General features: G+C 39.8%; 1 protein-coding gene and 1 pseudogene across 6 annotated transcripts in view; one reads left to right on the top strand and one right to left on the bottom strand.

Annotated features, from left to right (window-relative positions):
• Window positions 1–20,453, bottom strand: part of BMPR1A (bone morphogenetic protein receptor type 1A) — a 166,046-nt gene that overhangs the window by 63,038 nt on the left and 82,555 nt on the right. For 5 of the 6 annotated variants that reach the window (XM_033209015.1, XM_033209016.1, XM_033209011.1 and 2 more), the window contains one exon: window positions 20,155–20,269. The exons of the other annotated variant lie outside the window; for it this stretch is intronic. The gene's annotated coding sequence lies outside the window, so the exon portion shown is untranslated. The remainder of the gene's footprint in view (window positions 1–20,154; window positions 20,270–20,453) is intronic. 6 annotated transcript variants of the gene reach the window in all.
• The window catches only part of LOC117082245, a 99,081-nt pseudogene continuing 82,489 nt past the window's right edge, over window positions 3,862–20,453 (top strand).

Below are 20,453 nucleotides of genomic sequence, written 5' to 3'. Positions count from 1 at the left end.
TTCATTTTCATTGTTATCTAGTGTTTTATCCTATGAATACCTTATGGCCATATTTGCCCATTCTCTTAAGACGAGGACTTGCCATGCTGGTCCAGGCTGGAGTGCAGGAGCTATTCACAGGTGCAATCAGATTGCACTGCCTCAGTCTCCCAAGTAGTCCCAACTACAGGTGCACATCACGGTGCACAACCATGTTGATGGACATTTTAGATTATTTCCAATTTAGTATAAGCAATGCAGCAATAAATAAACTTGAAGAGATGCTTTTGTTGTTGTTTGCGCAGATAAAACTGTAGGTTAGATTTGCAGAAGTGTGATTCTAGGTCTAACGGCAGTTTTGGTTTTTTTGAATACAGGTTGGAACCACATGGGTCAACTTATAAGCAAATTCTTTTTTTGTTTGTTTGTTTGAGTCTCACTCTGTCGTCCAGGCTGGAGTGCAGTGGTGCAATCTTGGCTCATCTCAACCTCCGCCTCCTGGGCTCAAGATATTTTCCTGCCTCAGCCTCCCAAGTAGCTGGGACGACAGGCACATACCAGCAAGTCTGGTTAATTTTTATATTTTTAGTAGAGACGGGGTTGGCCAGGCTGGTCTCGAACTCCTGACCTCAGGTGATCCACCTGCCTCGGCCTCCCAAAGTGCTAGGATTACAGGCATGAGCCACCGCTTCCAGCCTCTTCTTTTCAATAAGTATAGCAATGTCTTCATATTGCAAGCAAACATGGGCTGAAAACACAGTATTTAGCTGGGCACTGGCAGCTCACACCTGTAACCCCAGCACTCTGAGAGGCCAAGGCAGGAGGATCAGTTGAGCCCAGGAGTTTGAGACCAGCGTGGGCAACGTAGCAAGACCCCATCTCTATATTTTAAAAAATAATAATAAAAGAAAAGAGATGACTCACTTTGTCTCTGGTGCCTTTGTCTTACATTTAAGTCTTTAATCCATTTAGAGCTTATTTTTGTATATAGCGAAAGACAGGGGTGCAGTTTCACTCTGCATATGTATATCCAGTTTTCCCAGCACCATTTATTGAAAACTGTCTTTTCCCCAAAGCATGTTCTTGGCACCTTTGCCAGCTGGCTATAAATATGTGGATTTATTTCTAGGTTCTCTATTCTGTTCAATTGGTCTATTGTCTTGTTTTACGCTAGTACCGTGCTGTTTTGATTACTAGAGCTTTGCAGTATATCTTGAAGTCTGGTAGTGTGGTGTCTCTAGCTTTGTCCTTTTGGCTCAGAACTGCTTTGGCATTTGCAGTCCTTTGTGGTCCCATATTAATTTTAGGATTGTTTTTTCTATTTCTGTGAAGACTGTCACTGGTATTTTGATAGGGACTGCATTGAATCTATAGCTTGCTTTTCGTAGTGTGGTCATTTTCACAGTATTAATTCTTCAAATCCTTGAAAGTGGATGTCTTTCCATTTTTTGTGCCTGCTTCAATTTCCTTCATCAGTGTTTTATGGTATTCCTTGTAGAGATTTTTCAACTCCTTGGTCAAATGTATTTCATTTTTTGGTAGCTTTTGTATATGGATTACTCTCTTCTTTTTCTGCTAGTTCATTATTGATGTATGGAAACACTACTAATTTTTGTATACTGATTTTGTATTCTGCAATCTTACTAAATTTATTTATCAGTTCTAAGAGTTTTATGGTGAAGCTTTTAGGGTTTTCTACATATATGAACGTGGTGATTCGACTTCCTCCTTTCCAATTTAGATGCCCTTTATTTCTTTCTCTTGCCTAATTGCTCTAGCGAGGACTTCCAGTCTTCATGTTTCATTATATCATTTTGCAATTCCAAATGTAAAACACTGATATAAGCACAATTTTAAAATACTGAAGAACAAAAGAATATAGTTTAACAAATAGAAAGATGAATCATATTAGGTACAGAAAACCTCAATATTAGGTATGTCAATTGTTCCTAAATTAATTATAAATTTAATGAAAGTCTTTATCACATTAAGGAAGTTCCCTTCTTAGTTTGCTGAGAAGTTTCATCATGGAGTTAAATTTCATCAAGTGCTTTTGCTTCATCTAGTGATATGATCACAGAGTTTTTCTCCTTCAATGTACAAATGAATTAATAAATTAATACTAATTCATATTAAGAACTTTCTTGAATAAACCATCTGTGGTGGTTTTTAAACATGTCCACAAATTCTTTCATACTCTTCTTTTTAAGAGGTGGAAACTAATTCCTTTGAGTATGGGTTAAACTGAGTGACTTCCTTCTAACAAACAGGATAAAGAAATACTACAGGCTCTTGCCTGTAGTAACAGCACTTTGGGAGGAATAGGCAGGAGGATTGCTTGAGACCAGGAGTTTGAGACCAGCCTGGTCAACATAGCAAGACCCCATCTCAATTTAACCCATCTCAATTTAATTTAAAAAAAGAAAAGAAAAGAAAAAGTAATGACTAGGTCCTTAAAAGGCACTGCAGCTTTCTCCTTGCTTTTTCTGGATCACTAGTTCTGGAGAAAGCCAGCTGTCACAGTGTGAGGACACACAAGGAGCCTATGAGAAGGCCCATGGGGTGAAGAACTGAGGCCTCCTGCCAAACGCCATGTGAGTGTGCCACCTTGGAAGTGTATTCTCCCCGAGTCAGGCTTTCAGATGACTGTAGCCCCAGCTTACTTCCTGACTGCAACCTTGTGAGACATAAAGATTAGAACCACATCCAGCTAGGCTACTCCTAAATTCTTGTAAGTTAAGGTTTCACGCCATTAAGTTTTTGGATAAACTGTTATGAAGCAATGATAATTAACACACTATTCTTAGATTCCTGAGATAATTTCAATTTGTCATTATTGTATAATAAATAATGTATTCAGTCTTTGACCCTAGTTCTTGGGAGAGAACCTCTAATTCATGGAATTTCCTTGGTAGGAGGAGTGCCTTTGTTACTCACGAGCCTGACGGATCATTCCTGAGATTATGCTAACAAGATGACTCAGAAAGGGGTCTGCTCACCAGAAAGGCCACCATGTGTAGAAGGATGGCGTTTGAGCCAGCTAAGCCTCTAAGGAAGAAAGAAGAGAACACTGAAGGTTTGAGTTCAATCACATGGCAAATTATTCCATTACACCTACATATAAAATCTCCATCCACCATAGCTCAGGTAGGCTTCCTGATTGGTGAGCATACTGATGTGTCAAGAGGGTGACACACCATGATTCCAGGAGAAGAGAGCACAGAAGCTCCGTGTTAGGAACCCTCCCAGTTCCCTGTATCTCATTTGGCTGGTCCTGATCTGTATTCTTCATAATTAAAGTGTAACTTAAGTGTAACTTACTGCTTTCCCAAGTTCAGTCACTCACTTCATAAATTATCAAACTTGAGGGGATTCATGGGAACCCCCAGATTTGCAGCCAGTTCACTGGAAGCACAGGTGGTCTGGGGACCACCAAACTTTTAACTGGTACTTGCAGCAAGGGCAGTCTCGTTGGGAACTGTGCCCTTAAACCTGTGGAGTATCAGGCAGACTGTGGAGTCTCAGTCAGAACTGTATTACAGTCAGCATTGTAGACATGAGATATATACATATAAAATATTTAAACATACTACTAGACTTGTTTTGCTCCTATCTTGTTAGATTTTACATAAGCAAGATTGGCCAATAATTTATTTCATATTAGCTATGCTTGGTTTTGGTATCAAGGTTATACTAGTCACAATAAACTGAGGAACTTTCCTTAATTTGTTATTCTCTGGAACAGCGTGTGTAAATGTGGACATACCTACGACCTGGATAGCTGAAAAGAATTCACCCTTAAGATAATCTGGGCCAGGGAGGGAGATGGGGCCTCGGGGAGAGACTCTGGAGCTGGTCCCGACCCGCAGACTACTCTCCCCTATGGCTGACTGTGCTGGGCTGCGCAAGGCCGGGGCTCCCACCATTCTCTAAATGCCACAGGTACTAAACAGACAAGTACTTTGAAACAAGAAGACGCTTCTAAAAGGGGAAGTTCATTACACTTGCTCACTACAACGATGTAGTGAATGAACGTTCTATTTGTCAAACTCGGGTTATCCTTTATGTCACAAGAAGCTGGGAATTAAATATAAAATTTCAAAACCAATAAAGTCTATGATATTACTGAAAGAAAGTCTTTTTGCAGCAATTTTTGTTATTAAGCATCTGAGTTTTTTGAAGCACAAATTCCCAGAACTCCAGTATGGGGAGAGGCATCCTGATTTTCAACTATTAAAGGAAAGGCAAAGTGGCCATTCTGGAAAAGAAGTACAGTTATGCAGTAAAGCCATTAAAACATCAGATATTGACAATCCTAGCCACTTTGAAAAGCAGTATGAATCTAGCTCTTCTAGCACTCATAATGACAGCAGCAGTGATAATGAGCAGACTTTGTTTCCTCCATTCTACCAGGAAACAGACCAAATTCAACAAGTATTAGACCACAGCTGCACCAAAAAAGCATAATGAAAAAGTAAGCTGATCTCAAAGCTAATGCCAAACACAAAGAACAGACAGCAGTGGATGTCACTGAGCAGTTAGGCAATTGCAAATTAGATACTCAGGAGAAAGCTGCTACATGTGAACTTCCTTTACAGAAAGTAAATACTCAAGAGTTCTTCAAATAGTACTTTGCCTGAAAGATTAAAGCTTCAGAAAATTCTGAAAGTAAATACAGTAGGTCAGAAATAACTCTAGTAGGAGTTATTAAGTGCGGAGTTAATAAGTTATTAATAACTTAAGGAGTTATTAAGTTATTAATAAGAAAAGTGTGGGGCATTTTAACAGAAAATTTGCCAAATCAAACCACGTTTCTAGGTCAGTCTCTAGTGTAGCGGTGTCCTGAAGTGGCAGAGAAACTTACTCAAAGTTTTGAAGGAGACTTTGACTGGGTGGAAGACAGAAGAAACTTTGAGGTTTCTGTATGGTCAGAATTATGCTTCTGTGTGTCTGAAACCTGAAGCCTCTCTGGTTAAAGAATTTAGTGATGCCGGGTGTAGTGACTCATGCCTGTAATCCTAGCACTCTGGGAGGCCAAGACAGGTGGATCACCTGATGTCAGGAGTTCCAGACCAGCCTGGCCAACATCGTGAAACCCTGTCTCTACTAAAAATACAATAATTAGCTGGGTGTGGTGGCAGGTGCCTATAATCCCAGCTACTTGGGAGGCTGAGGCAGAAGAATTGCTTGAATCCAAGAGGTGGAGGTAGCAGTGAGTGGAGGTCACACCACTGCACTCCAGCCTGGGCGACAGAGCGAGACTCTGTCTCCCCCCGCCAAAAAAAAAAAAAAAGAACTTAATGACATAATCTCAGACCCAGATAGTCTCACTGCCCCTGCCTGGAGGGAGTCTCAACAGCTTGGATGAGTCTTCACCTCTTAGGGGCTCAGCCTACAGCCTAGGGCCTACAGCCATTAAACCACCGATGAGTATTTGGAAAAAGAAACTGAAAAGTTAAATCTGAGGATCAGGGAGTTTTATAGAGGATGATATGTTTTGGATAAAGAAACCACCAAATCACAAGACTCAGAAGGGATACGTCTTAAAGACAATGAGCTTTTCCAGGTCGTTAACATTTGGAAAACTCACCATAGCAAATCTTGGAGCAGGAAGGATACTGAAGAGATAATTGTTAAATTTTCAAGAATTTCTTTAGTCATTCTGCCTTTTGGTTTACAGTGCCATCTCCACGGCTGGCATTACTATTTTACAGGTAAGTTGAAATTTGTCCCTAGTAAACTTTCATAAATGTGCAATATTTTTTCTACTGTAAAAATAGCCTAAAATCGTGGGACCAAGTTTTCCCTAATTCTTCATATAATAAATGAAGTCTCTGAAGTGGTTTTTTTCTTAAAAAAAGAAAAAGAAAAAAAGATCATCTGGGCCCAAGGCTTATCTCTAAGTGTATCAAAGTGGGTGGCTCTTTTAATTACAAATCTAATTTCTCTAACAGTTATAGAAATATCCAAGTTTTCTATTTACTCTAAGTCTTTTGTTGTTATAATTTTCTAGAAAATTGACATTTAAATTGTAAAATTTATTGGTATAAAGTGATTCACGATATTTTATTTTTAAGACTTTCTTCTGTATCTTCCTTTTACATCCTCAGTATTATTTGTACTTTATATTTTTTCTTGATCAATCTTTCAAACAGTTTATTAGCCTTTTCATAAAAAACAACTTTCAGCTTTGTTAATCTCCTTCAATGTATCTTTAAAAAAAAAAATCATCATTTCAAACCCCAATTCTATCATATTTATTATATAGAGGCTTGGATAAGTTTATCTCTGTGCTTAAGTTTCCTCATCTGTAAAGTGCACATAATAACAATACCCCCCCCCCATATGGCTTTGGGAAGATTAAATGAGATAATCTTTGTGATGAACATGGAACAGTGCTTGGAATAGAGTAAGAACTCTAGAAGTGTTAGCTTTTATCTGTATCATCTATTTTACTTCACTTGAATTTACTGCCTTGTTCTTTCCCTTAGATTAGCTTATTAGTATTCAAATCTTCTTTTAAAATATGAATATTTAAGACTTCAGGGTTTCACACAAGTTTTAGTATGTCCTAAGTTTCTTTTTTTTTTTTGGAAATAAGGTCTTGTGCTCTGTAGCCCAGGTTAGAGAGTAATGATGTGATCATGGCTCACTGTAGCCTCAACTTTCTAAGCTCAAGCAATCCTCCCACCTCAGCTTTCTAAGTAGGGGCTATAGGGGGACACCAGTGCTGGGCTAATTTTTAATTTTTTCTGTAGAGGCGGGATCTCAATATGTTGCTCAGGCTGTTATTTTCTCTATTATTTTGTTCAAGGTGTTCACTAAATTGATTATTTTATATTTAATCTGTGGGATTTACCGAAGTGTGTTTTTAAATTTCCAAATGTGTATAGTTTGTTATTCATTTCCAACATCCACGCTTTCTTGCTAGAAAATATGGTTGATTTTATTTGAAATGTATAAGAACTTGCTGTAGAGCCTAGTAAACAGTCACTTTCATAAAATACTCCATGTGTGCTTGAAAGAACTTTTTTTTTTTTTAAAGAGTTGTAAGAGGTATTTCAGACTTTTCTTTTTTAAAGACAAGGTCTTGCTCTGTTGCCCAGGCTGGACTGCAGTGATGTGATCACTGCTTATTGCAGCTTCCAACTCCTGGGCTTAAGCCATCCTCCCTCCTCAGCTTGCCCAGTACAGGCATCTGTCATCATGCCTAGCCCAGACTAACTTCTAAAACCAAATGACCTTGCCATTCTCTCTGCTTAAAAACCTAAAAAATATCCTCATTTCATAGGATAAAATTAGTAACACAAGACTTTTTGTGATCTGACACCTGCTGAGGCCTCTACTACTGTCCTCCCCTCTCCTCCATACCCTTACGATGCTCCAACTCTACCAAAGTCAGTGCAGCCGCTCTCCCTTCACAGGCATTCCTTCCGGGCTTCCATTCCTCTGCGCAGCCTTTGTGTCCTCATTGTTCTTTGCCAGAGTAACTACAATGTTCTCTTCAAGACTTGATCTGTGAGTTCCCTTGTGTATGCAATCCTCAATCCCAACTCATCAGGCTGCGTGAGGAGTCCCGTTCAACTTCTAGTACACCCAGCACACACCACAGCTGCTTCGCAGATCTTGAGCAATGTTCACTCAAAAATGACTTAATGATGACTTGGTCATGGGCCATGCACTGACTATCCAACAGTAAATAAAACAGACATGATTCCTCCTCTTATAAAGCTTAGTCAGCTGATTTTTTTACTTATCTTGCAGCAATGTAATTGCCACTGTCTAGCACATTTCTAAGCAAAGGAATAAAAATGTTCAATAAATAAATTTAAGCAATAAAAAATAGTAATATATTGCTAAGGGCAATATACTTGGGGAATTAAACCATAAAACCACATAATGCAAGCTAACAGTTCTTTATAAGTATACAGGCATCTAAAAATGTATCTCTAGATCTTACAGTAACAGCCACTTACTACTGACAGTGCTAGCTCAAGAACTTTGTTCCCAAAAATCACCATCCTTTTGTGATTTCTAGACATCAGAGAACAGAAATTTAGATTCACACTATAAAATGGAGGACCTTAATATACTTAAAACCTCTCTTTCCAAAATATTTCTGGTTTGTTTCGTATTTTGAATTAGCTTAAAACTTTCAACTATCATGAATAGTTGAGCACTAAGTTTACTGTTTTTTATATTATGACATAAGAAATCTGATAATATAAAGCTGTATTCACAATTAAGTCTTTCTCATATTGGTACTAAACAATGTACCTACTTTATGCAAAAAACATGAAAAAGAAGTTTTTATGCCAAAACTTTTCCTGAACATATAAGGGCTGTCTTTAAAAATTATGACCTCAAAAAGGAGAACTTTGGGCCAGGTGTGGTGGCTCATGCCTGCAATCCGTCTCAGCACTTTGGCAGGCTGAGGTAGGAGGATCACTTGAGCCCAGGAGTTCAAGGCTGTGGTGAGCCATGATCTGCCACTGCACTCCAGCCTGGGCAACAGAGCAAGACCCTGTCTCAAAACAACAACAACAACAAAACTTTGAGCTAAATTAAAGGACTAGTTAGTTCTAAAGACTAGGAAATGTTAAAATGGGTATAAGTAGACAACCTAATGAATTACACCCTCACTGGGCAGAGCTGGCTAGCTTGCAAGCTGGCTAGAAATGCAGAATCCCAGACTGTGCTGAATCAGAATCTTTTAACAAGACCCCCAGGTGACATGCACGTACACTAAATTTGAAAAGCACTAGATAAGACCACCTTTATTTAGCTGCTTAGTCTACCCTGTTTAATTTAAGCTTCCTGGAAATATTCACTAATTGAATAATTAACTTTTTTTTTTCTGAAATGGAGTCTTGCTCTGTCACCCAGGCTGGAGTGCGGTGGTGCTGAGTCAGCTCACCGCAACCTCCACTTTCCAGATTCAAGCCATTCTCCTGCCTCAGCCTCCCAAGGAGCTGGAATTACTGGTGTGCACCACTATGCCTGGCTAATTTTTGTATTTTCAGTAGAGATGGGATTTCACCATGTTAGCCAGGCTGGTCTCAAACTCCTGACCTTAAGTGATCCACCCGCCTCGGCCTCCCAAAGTGCTGGGATTACAGGCATGAGCCACTGCACCCGGCCTGAGTAATGAATTTTTTTTAACTTCCTCTCCCCTACTCTCCCCACCCTAAAAGAGAGCAAGATGCTTTCTGGATGCTTTGTAGTATTTACTTACTCACCCAACATATATTTATTGTTCATGCACTGCATTAGCTGCCATAAAGATAAACTATTACTTTTTAAATGGCACAGGAAAACTAATAAAATTCAGATGAGGAAAGGAAAGTTAAACTAATATTTACTGATATAAACTAATATTACTATGAGGATGTGATACATAGGAGCAACATTCCCTGGTGTCTATTATTTGCCAGGCATTGTTCTAGATGCTGCTCAAAATAACTTTCTGCAATCATGAAAGTCTCTATGTTATTCAATAAAGTGGACACTAACCATATGTGGCTACTTGGTAGCCAAAATACATGTGGCTAATGACAACCATATTGGATAGTGCAGTTCTAGAAGCTTATACTTACTACCTATTTGATTCACTGATCAATCCTGACAAGCCAGTGTAAATGTGGATCTAAGGCACAGAAGTTACTAGTAAACTATCAAAAATGGTATGACTAGTAACAGAGCACAGAAGCTACAGTTCAAATCCAAAGACATGGGAAAAGAAGATTAACTCCAGGCAATGGGATCAGATAAGCCTTCATCAAAGTGTTGGCATCTAAGCTCACACTTGAATAATGGAAAGATTTCAACATACGAGGACATGAGAGAGGCATTCCAGACTGGGAAATCCAGAGGCAAAAGCACAAAGTCAGAAAAGCATGGTAAAGATAAGGAATAGAGTGAGATCAGTAAGACTGAAAAACAGCTTTACTATATAGTTTTATATTTGGTTTATCTTACCAATTACGATTTTTTCCTAAAGAACAAAGGAATAAAGAATGATTAAGTGTAGGCAGGAATTAATTCATAAGATTCTCAAATGCTAGTGTAAAGTAGCCTGAACTTAACTCAACAGACAAGGAGAAATCACTGGAGGTTTCAGAGCAAAGAAGTGAGTGCACCATGGTTTAGAAAAATCACTCTTGAAGCGTTACATGGGATGAAAGGGACAGGGTGAGGTAGATAAGCCAAAGGGTAATTACAGTAGTTCACACGAGAAGTAACCATCCCAACCAAGCGGCAATGAGAATAGAGAAGTGGAAGAAAACTATTATAGAGGTGAAGCTGACAGAATTTAGCAACTTCTAGATCTGATAGAAAGTAGAGATGCAGTTGTCATAGGTAGTTCCCAAATTTAAATCCTGGGTTGCTGGAAAGATTACAGACCATCAGGAGACAGAGGTGCAAGAAGCTTTTGAAAACATACAAGTAGCTCTAACTAAGGCTGAGAAAATAGACAAATGTGTTCCTACTGTTCCTAAAACCTCAGAAACAACAGAAAAATGTTTAAAAATAGAAGAATATTATGTGTAACCGAGATGGAAGACTGGCATGGGTACTAAAGGCAGGAAGAAAAGGTAGTATGTTAAAAGTAAAAATTATTAAATATATAACAAAAAAGTGGAGTTAATTTATAAAACTAAAATGCTGCCTCTTTGAAAAGACCCATGAAATATATCTAGAAAGGTCAATATCCCTAGGAAGTCTAAGCACAAAAATAAAGAAGAAACAAATAATATAAAGTACGAGGAGGCCTACCAAAAATAATTACAAATATTCAAGTATAATAATATTAAATAATAGTTAACACTTAGAGCTCTATAGGCCAGGCACTGTTCTACATACTTCATATGTTAAATTCTTTAATCTTCACACTAACTTTATGAGACGGATATTCTCATTAGGCATAATTTTATAAGAATAAATCTGATAATTAAGAATGACTGTATGGACTGGGCGTGGTGGCTCACACCTGTAATCCCAGTACTTTTGGAGGTCAAGGCAGGTGGATCATTGAGGTCGGGAGTTTGGGATCAGCCTGACCAACATGGTGAAACCCTGTCTCTACTAAAACTACAAAAATTTAGCCAGGCGTGGTGGCAGGCACCTGTAGTCCCAGCTACTCGGGAGGCTGAGGCAGAATTGCTTGAACCCAGGAGGTGGAGGTTGCAGTGAGCCAAGATGGCACCACTGTACTCCAACTTGGGCAACAGATGGAGACTCTATCTCAAAAAAAAAAAAAAAAAAGTATTACTTTCTAGAAAGATATTAATACCAAAATTAACTCAATAGGGAATGTAATATGCAAACAGACCAATAACCTAAGAAACAGAGGGCCCCAAGATGGCAGTGGGATAGAGGTGAAGGAGGGTGGTAAGGAGGGCAATGGGGTGAAAGGTGGGGAAGAGGGACTGAAAGACTTTGGTGCATAGCGTTTAAAATTTTATATAGGAACTTATTAATAGGCTGCTGACATAATCTTTATACACACATACATATACACATGTGTGTGTGTGACTATTTTTAAATAGAGATGGGGTCTCGAACTCCTGGCCTCAAGCAGTTCTCCCACCTTAGCCTCCCAGAGTGTTGGCATTACAGGCATGAGCTGCCGTGCTTGGCCAATACATAATCTTATAAAAATAAAATAATCATTTTAAAAAGAGGCAATGAGGAAAAATAAAAACAAAAGGGGCAATGAGATGTTCCCTAAACCCTGCCCTATAAAAGACAGAGCAGGGAAGGGAGAAAGAAAAGGAAGGAAGGAAGAATACATAAGATATAATCAGAGGTTAAACTGGAGTATCTGTGACACCGAGACTGGAAATTACCTTTCACAGTTGAAACTATCAGACTGTAGTGCAAGAGAGAAATTATTAGGCTGGAAGATAAAGTTAGGAATTGAAATGTAGTAACAGAATATGAGGAGATGCTACTGAAAACCTTGTAGCATGCTCTCCCCACTATATCATATGGAGCTGCAAATTCACAAACCATCCTCTGCATCTAAAAGCACGCAAAATGGGCCAGGCGCAGTGGTTCATGTCTATAATCCCATCGCTTTGGAGGCCAAGGCAGGCGGATCACTTGAGGTCAGGAGTTCAAGACCAGCCTGGACAACATTGTGAAACCCCATCTCTACTAAAAACACAAAAATCAGCAGAGAGACAGAGTGAGACTCCACCTCTAAATAAATAAATAAATAAAATTAAAGCACCCAAACTGGAGAGGAATCAAATAAGTAAACCAGAAGTAAATTCACTAAACTTAAATTAAGAAAAAATTAAACTTAAGAGAAGGAAGTCTGAATGGAAGAGAGTGGGACTAAACAGCCTCTTTTTCTGGAGTTGCAGAATAACCCAAAAGCCTGAAAGTGAGGCCTGGATGACATTTCTGAGACCAGGAGTTCTAGGTTTCTCTACAGAAGCAAGTGGGTGTGTGGCTAATTTTTTTGGTGGGGGGGGGAAGGGCGGACAAAGTCTTGCTTTGTCACCCAGGCTAAAGTGCAGTGGCGCAATCTCGGCTCACTGAAACCTCCACCTCCCGGGTTCATGCCATTCTCCTACCTCAGCCTCCCAAGTAGCTGGGATTACAGGTGTGCACTACCACGCCCGGCTGATTTTTGTATTAAAAGGGGCCAAAAAGGAAATAAGAGACCAGAAGCCTGGAGAAGAGGCACGCTGACAGCCCTAAGGAAGGGAATACAGAGTGCCAATCTTTATCTTATATGAATGCCCAACACAAGGCACCTCCCACAGAAGAGGCATTCAACTACACCCCAAGGACAGACAGGATGGCTCGTCAGCGCTGTCAGCCAGCTTCTTCCCAAGGCAGGAGTACCAGGCCTGTCAATGGAGCCTGTGGAGTGACAGAGAGGAAGGCTCTACATAGGCCCAACAGCATGGGCTCCTTCTTATGACAGGTGACCTAACTACTGCCACTGCCAAATGCCAACTAACAAGGAGGGTGCAGAACCAATACTCCAGATGCGGGCTTGCCTTCCCTGCCCAGAGAACACCCTACTGCCAGCACAACTGAGGGCTCTTAGAGCATTCTCATGTGAATGTCAAGGATGGAAATAAGAGCTCAGGACCAGCTGTAGTGGTGGAGATTTTAACCCTCTTAGATATTTCTTTTAGTGATTATAATCAGTCACCACTCTGCAGGGTCAGCGACAGAGCAGATCTAATGGGGCATGACGAAATCTCACTGGTAAAAGGGGCAGACCACAGCAGACCCTCATGGTGCTCTGCAGCTCACCCCTCTCCGCACTGTGGCTCTGGTGGGCAGTTCTATGTGACACGTACAGCGTCTGACTCAAGTGGGAGTGGAGGCACTGCTCTGTTTTGTTCCTTGGAGACTTTGCAAACCTAAGGGAGACTGCTCAACAGCATGGAGGTGCAAGCACAGACCTGCCCGAGTTAAAGCTCACAGAGCAACCTTCAATTAACAACAGGTGAAAGTTGGTGCATGCATGTCTCAGGCTCCCTGTCCTTTGGTGGGACAACAGTGAGGAACATTCAGAAGATACCCACAGGGCTGAAGCCCAGTTGTCCACAGTGGGAAACGGATCACCCACTTAATGAAACTTCACTCCCTTCTCTGTCTCACTTTTCCCATTCTCTCACCTCTGCTTTTTGGTACATCTCCCAAATAACCTATTAGCCGGTAAGTCTTTTTCTCAGGGTCTTCTTTCAAGGGAACACAAACTAAGTGGTAAAGTCAAGATTCAAACTGAAGTCCTCTGGCTACACTGCTGTGCTTTTAAACAGAGTATGCTGCGTCAGGCACTTTGGCTCACTTTGTCAGGCCAAGGTGAGCAGATAACCTAAGGTCAGGTGTTCAAGACCAGCCTGGCTAACATGGCGAAACCCCGTCTCTAGTAAAAATACAAAATTGGTCAAGCATGGTGGCGGGTGCCTGTAAACCTAGCTACTCAGGAGGCTGAGGCAGGAGAATCACTTGAACCCGGGAGACAGCAGTTGCAGTGAGCCAAGATCGTGCCATTGCACTCCAGCCTGGGCAAAAAGAGCGAAACTCCGTCTCAAAAAAAAAAAAAAAGATAATAGTTCAACACAAAGCCTGACTTAAAAAACAAAACACAAATGCCTTCCTTCCTCAATAATGTAATGGCTTCCAGTTTTACACATGTATAATTATAAAACAATTAGTGACTACTTTCAATAGAGATAGACTGTTTCTAAATATGGCTGTTCTAAATCAGTCATCAGTTAAGAGCTGGTAAGAATTTTAATAAATGCATTTTAAAAGCCAGTTTTCTATAATTAAGTAACTTACTGCCTTACTACACAATATTTCTCTAATGGACAGTACCATAATAATGTTTATCTGTTAATATGGAACCATCGAATTCTACTTAATGAATTTTTCATAGGTCCCCATTCCTCAAGCAGTACTTCTTTTTTTTTTTTTTTTTTTTGAGACGGAGTCTTGCTCTGTGGCCCGGGCTGGAGTGCAGTGGCCGGATCTCAGCTCACTGCAAGCTCCGCCTGCCGGGTTCACACCATTCTCCTGCCTCAGCCTCCCGAGTAGCTGGGACTACAGGTGCCCGCCACCTCGCCCGGCTAGTTTTTTGTATTTTTTTTAGTAGAGACAGGGTTTCACCATGTTAGCCAGGATGGTCTCGATCTCCTGACCTCGTGATCCGCCCACCTCGGCCTCCCAAAGTGCTGGGATTACAGGCTTGAGCCACCGTGACCGGCCGCAGTACTTCTATTAAAACGAGATACCATCCTTTGGTAATGGTATCAGAATTATACCTGTAGAAATACTTTAAACATTCTTAAATTTTACTGAATCTTACATAGCATTTAACATGATAGCAAAAGAGATAGAACTATGAACAGACTACTGTTTATTTCCTTAAAAACCGCTTTTGTAAAAGAGGTAATACTTTGCTTTTTTCATAAAATCTCCCTTTGAATATGTTAAGCTGGAAAAAGAATGCGAAAAAAAACTTGTTGCATATAAGCAAATTAAGAGACCAACGGTACAGTAAAACATAAATTTTAACATTTCTCTTCATTTAGAAAAGTAGGATGCAACTTACGTTAGCTATTGAGGCCAACATCATCCCCACCATCCAGGCTCAAAATTCGGGTAGCATCATCTCTTTCCAACATCTAGTCACACATCAGTGTCCCTTCTTCTGCCGCAATACCTTTACCATTGAGTCTTTCTTTTCTATTTCCACAATCACCACCCTGATTGAATTCTAATCAACTCCAGCCTAACTATTGCCACTATCTCCTCACTCAGCTCCTAACCTCCTCACTTCATTTCTCTAATGATGTATAGTTTATATATCACTGCTACAGTAATATCCCTAAAAGAGCTTTCTTCACATCATACTTCCTACCCTTTCTAAGACCTTCACCACATTCCTACAAAAACACTCACTTTCTATCCATCCACTTTTCCAGAAATATCCTTTATCCATGTAAATTTAACTCATCTTTCAAAGCTCAGCTCACATAACCTCCTATGTTCTACCGGTGCTTCTCAGTTACAGGACCCTGAGTAGAAGCAACAATTTACTCCTGTGGCATTCCTCACTTTTGCCTGGCAACATTGGTTATCATTACTTATATTACTTATATACATACCTTGCTAACTGGACTATACACTACCAAGGGTGGGGAGCAGGTTACTTTCTGATTCTTCCTTTGTGACTTGCTGCCACCTAGTTTAACAGGAACCAAAAAAGTAATATCCTGTAGAATAAAAATAAGTGCTTTGGGGGCTTTAGACTAAGAAAAGACATATATTTAGAGTCAAAGCAATACAGACTAGAAAGAACTTTAGGGATGAATTGGCATTTGAGATGTGGTTTTTAAGGTTCATAGGCACTCCACAAGAGAGAGGAAAGGCCAAAAATACGCCAAGAGAAGAGAAAATGCAGGACAATTTCAAATCACTAGCTGAAGAGTACAGTACACAGGGGAAGAGAAGAAAATTAAACATTTTCTAAACAACCAATGCTTAAACGGGTAAGTTGACCCCCATCTTAAGTTGACAGCTTCATTATTTCTTACTTGAAACAGTTAATAATATCCTAACTTGTCTCTCCAGTTTTGGTTTTTCCTTTTTCCAAACTACCATTCATATCACCAATGATATAGTTTGACTGTGTCCCCACCCAAATCTCATCTTGAACTGTAGCTCCCATTATTCCCACATGTTGTGGGAGGGACCCAGTAGGAAATAACTGAATCATGGGGGCAGTTTCCCCTATACTCTTCTCTTGGTAGTGAATACGTCTCACAAGATCTGATGATTTTGTAAGCGGTTTCTCCTTTCACTTGGCTCTCATTCTCTCTGCCTGCTGCCATGTAAGACGTGCCTTTCACCTTCTGCCATGATTGTGAGGCCTCTCTAGCCACGTGGAACTGTGAGTCCATTAAACCTCTTTACTTTATAAATTACCCAGTCTTGGGTATGTCTTTGTCAGCAGCATGAAAACTGACTAATACAACCATCATATTAATTTTAACAAAAAATTACGATCCAAAATATCTTTAAATGTTAAAATTTTTCAATGACTGCCCATTTTTCACAAAATAAAAGTCTAGACTCCTTGCCAGGGCATTCAAAGTTCTTCATAAGGTCCTTTCCAGCCTTGTCCCTCAAACTCTCTCTCCTATTCTAAATTCAAGCCATACAAAAATTATTCTATCTTCTGTACATTCTATACACTTTCAAGCTCTGCCTCCACCCCGTTCTGGGTTCTGTGCATGAAATTAATTCCCTTGCCTTCTGTGAGTATGGAAAACACTCAAACTATTTTTCCTCTGCCCTCTCACCAAAACAATCAACAGGGAAGACTTTTCTTACCAAATGTGTGAGGGTTTCTCCCCACCAACAAGCAAGCAGACAATTCTGCATCAGACACCAGCTGGAACCTCCAGTTCAATTCCAACACTATCCACCTGGAGACAGCACCAGATCCCACAGGTTGAGGGATCAATCCTCAAGGTGGCCCCCACTTCCAATGCCAATGGCAAGCCCAGGTTATTTTACCTGTGCTTCTGACCAACCAGCCATAAATACAGGTATCCACAAGCCCTTTTTCTCAGGTTCTATTAGTTTGCTAGAGCGACTGACAGAACTCAAGGAAACATTTATGTTTACAGGTTTATTATAGAGGATGTTACAAACAATAGATAAAGAGATGTACAGGGCACCAGAGCCTGCACATGTTCAGCTATCCAGAAGCTCTCTGAACCCAGTTCTTTTGGATTTTTATGGAACGTTCATTCTGTAGGCATGACTAACTAAACCACGGGTCACTGGTGATCAGCTCAACCCTCTGCCCTTCTCCCCTCCCTAAATGTTGGGGGTTGGGGGCGTGGGAACTGAAAGTTCTGATTCTAATCCTGCCTTAGTCTTTCTGCTGACCAGCCCCCAACCTAAAGCTAACCAGCAGGCTGCCATCTACTAGTTAACTCATTAGCATACAAAAAGACATCACTTCAGAGGTTTCAAGGATTTTAAGACTTGAATGCCAGGAAATGGCATCAAAAACCAAATATGTATTTTACAGTATTACACTTTCCAATTTCCATTCGGCAATCTTCTATTCATCCATCAAGACTCTGCTCAAATATTATCTCTTCTCTGAAGCCTGCCTGACAATTCTCTCCTCTCACAACATTGGTGTAGTCTTTCTAGGTGATGCCAATACACTTTTTTTTTTGACATGGTCACTCGTATTTTTAAATTCTTTTGAAAAATTATAGCTGTATGCAATTATGGGTGTACCATGATGTTATAATTATAATCTATGTATACAGTGTGGAATAATCAAAGAAATCTTTTCAATTATAATATAGCACTTCTCAGATTGCACTTAAATAACTGTTTTCATGCTCATCCATCTCTAGACAGACTATTTTTTCAGTATGGCCAGGAACCTGTTTTTATTTAATGTTTTGCATTCTGACCTAACACAATGCCTGGCATACAGTAGGTATTTAATAAATGTTTAAAGGGTGAAAGGAATGGACAGATGAAGGCAAAGCTATGCTATCTTTAAAATTAGAGGAATTTGTCCTTACTCTGGCAGACAGGCAAACTGTCACCGACAATACAAGCAAAATTATCTCTTAAGATAATTTAAGCTGGCAGCAACATGTAAAGTGAAGTACGAGTGAGAAGAAGCACAAGTTGGGAGATCCCTGCAATATTTTCAGTGAAATGTAATGTAAGGACCTAAACTTGGATGGTGAACAGGGATTCGGAAGGAGAGGATTCAAATATTTGTGATACATTAGAGAAGTAAAACTGATAGGACTTCACTTGTGCCTAAGGGTAGGAAGCAATGATGAGGAATCCAATACAGCACTAAGACTCTGAGCCTGGGTGACAAAGAGGTCCGTTAACAGAAGGAGAAACAGCAGGTGCAGTGCTCATGATGAATGATGTGCTAGATAATAGGAAGTCTGAGGCACTAACCTGAGCCCCCTGTAAACAGCTGAAAATATGGGCTTGAAGCTTAGAGAAAATGCCGCAACTGAGATAGGAAGTTGAGAGAGATCATTTTAGAGACAACTGTGGAAATCATGAGACTAGGAAAGACATAAGAAAAAAGATAGAAGAATTTCAAAGATAAAACCTTGGGGAAGGTCATTATTATTTAAAAGTAGGAGGGAAAGTTAAAAAGGTGAAGGAGTAATTAAATAGAATCAGAAGAGCATACAGTCATGGAAACCAAAAGAACTGAGAAAGAAAAACATGACCACAGCTCTACCAATCAAACAATATGAAACCTCATAAAAGAATTTGAGAGTCACAGTATTTTTCAGAAGAGCTAATCCAGCGGTTTGGCACGGGCAGGAGAAGGGCAAGTGAATGCTGCAAGTATTAACAGAAGCAGCGAGCAAAGCCTGCCACCTCCAGAAGTGTAAGCGTAGACTGCTTCACAAAACTATACACCCTATCTATTTCTTAAAATGTAGATCCCTAATGAATTCAAACCTTTTACCTGATCATTAGTCTCTAAATGGATTTTAAAACAGTAAGCCTGATTTCCCTGTACATACTGTCTTAGGATGGCTTCTTTCCTCCTATTTCTGGCAGCTCCTACCTCTTTAAATTCTATTTCCAAAGATCTATTATTCTAACATGCTAAAAATATTATCCTGAGCTAGGCATGGTAGCTTATGCCTGTAATCCCAGTACTTTGGGAGGCTGAGGTGGGAGGGTCACTTGAGTCCAGGTGTTCAAGACCAGCCTGAGCAACACAGATGGATAATGAGACCCTGTTTCTATAAAAAAATAAATTAGCTGAGCATGGTGATGTATGCCTGTAGTCCCAGCTATGTGGGAGACTGAGGCAGGAGGATCGCTTGAGCCCAGGGGGTTGAAACTATGCTCACACCATTGCAGTCCAGCCTGGGTGACAAAACCAAGATCCTGTCTCCAAAAAAAAATTAAAAAAAAAAAAAAAATCCTGAATTCTAAAAAGCATAAAAACTTCAGAATAACATAAACATTCATTTTTCAATATAATCTTTTCTTTTCTTTTTTTTTTTGAGACAGAGTCTTGCTCTGTTGCCCAGAATGGAGTACAGTGGTGCGATCTCAGCTCACTGCAACCTCTGCATCCTGGGTTCAAGCAACTCACACCTCAGCCTCCCAGGTGGCTGGGATCACGCTTACGTCATCATGCCCAGCTAATTTCTGCATTTTTAGTAGAGACAAGGTTTTGCCGTGTTGGCCAGGCTAGTCTCGAACTCCTGGCCTTAAGTGATCCACCTGCCTCAGCCTCCCAAAGTGCTGGGATTACAGGTACATCTGGCCTAATCTTGCATTCTGAACTCTGCCTTGCAAACTTGGGGGGGGGGAGAACATATAAACCATTTAATGCTTATCTTCCAAAAGGAGATTTATAAAAGTAATTAGTAAGAAATAAATACCTTTTACTCCTGAAGAGGTTCAACATTTATGAGGAATATATATTAGAATTATTTATGAACTCATCAGGAAGGTGATTAATGAAACTAAAGAAGCTACTATAAAGTGGTGTTACAAAGAAACTGAAGAATGCTCAAATTAAAGTTGCAATGTAGAAGGATTATTTTCAACTACTAAAAAATGAGAAATTTCGTATTATTCTAATTATGTTCTTTTCCTTACCTCCAAGATGTGGCTAGATAAAACTGTACTTCCGATTTTCTCCAAACAGCTTTGACCTATGCTTCCATCTCATGAATTCCAAGACAGTATTAAACTGATGCATATTTTCATAAGTCTGTTTAGAAAAAAAAGAACTTATTTAAGACTTAAGGAACACTGTCGGAATAATACATGTAGAAGCAATACTAGAAGTGTTTCACATGTACAACTATACATTTTCAAAGTAAAGTCAACGAAAATTTCTACAGTTTTTAAGAAATCTATCACTTTACCATGTTCCTCAACCTCTGCCCAAGCTT

The sequence above is a fragment of the Trachypithecus francoisi genome, unplaced genomic scaffold (assembly GCF_009764315.1).
Source record: "Trachypithecus francoisi isolate TF-2019V2 unplaced genomic scaffold, Tfra_2.0 Lachesis_group9, whole genome shotgun sequence".
In the NCBI taxonomy this organism is placed as follows: domain Eukaryota; kingdom Metazoa; phylum Chordata; class Mammalia; order Primates; family Cercopithecidae; genus Trachypithecus; species Trachypithecus francoisi.
Note: the sequence above shows the minus strand (reverse complement) of the source record. Positions and strands in the feature narration are given on the sequence as shown.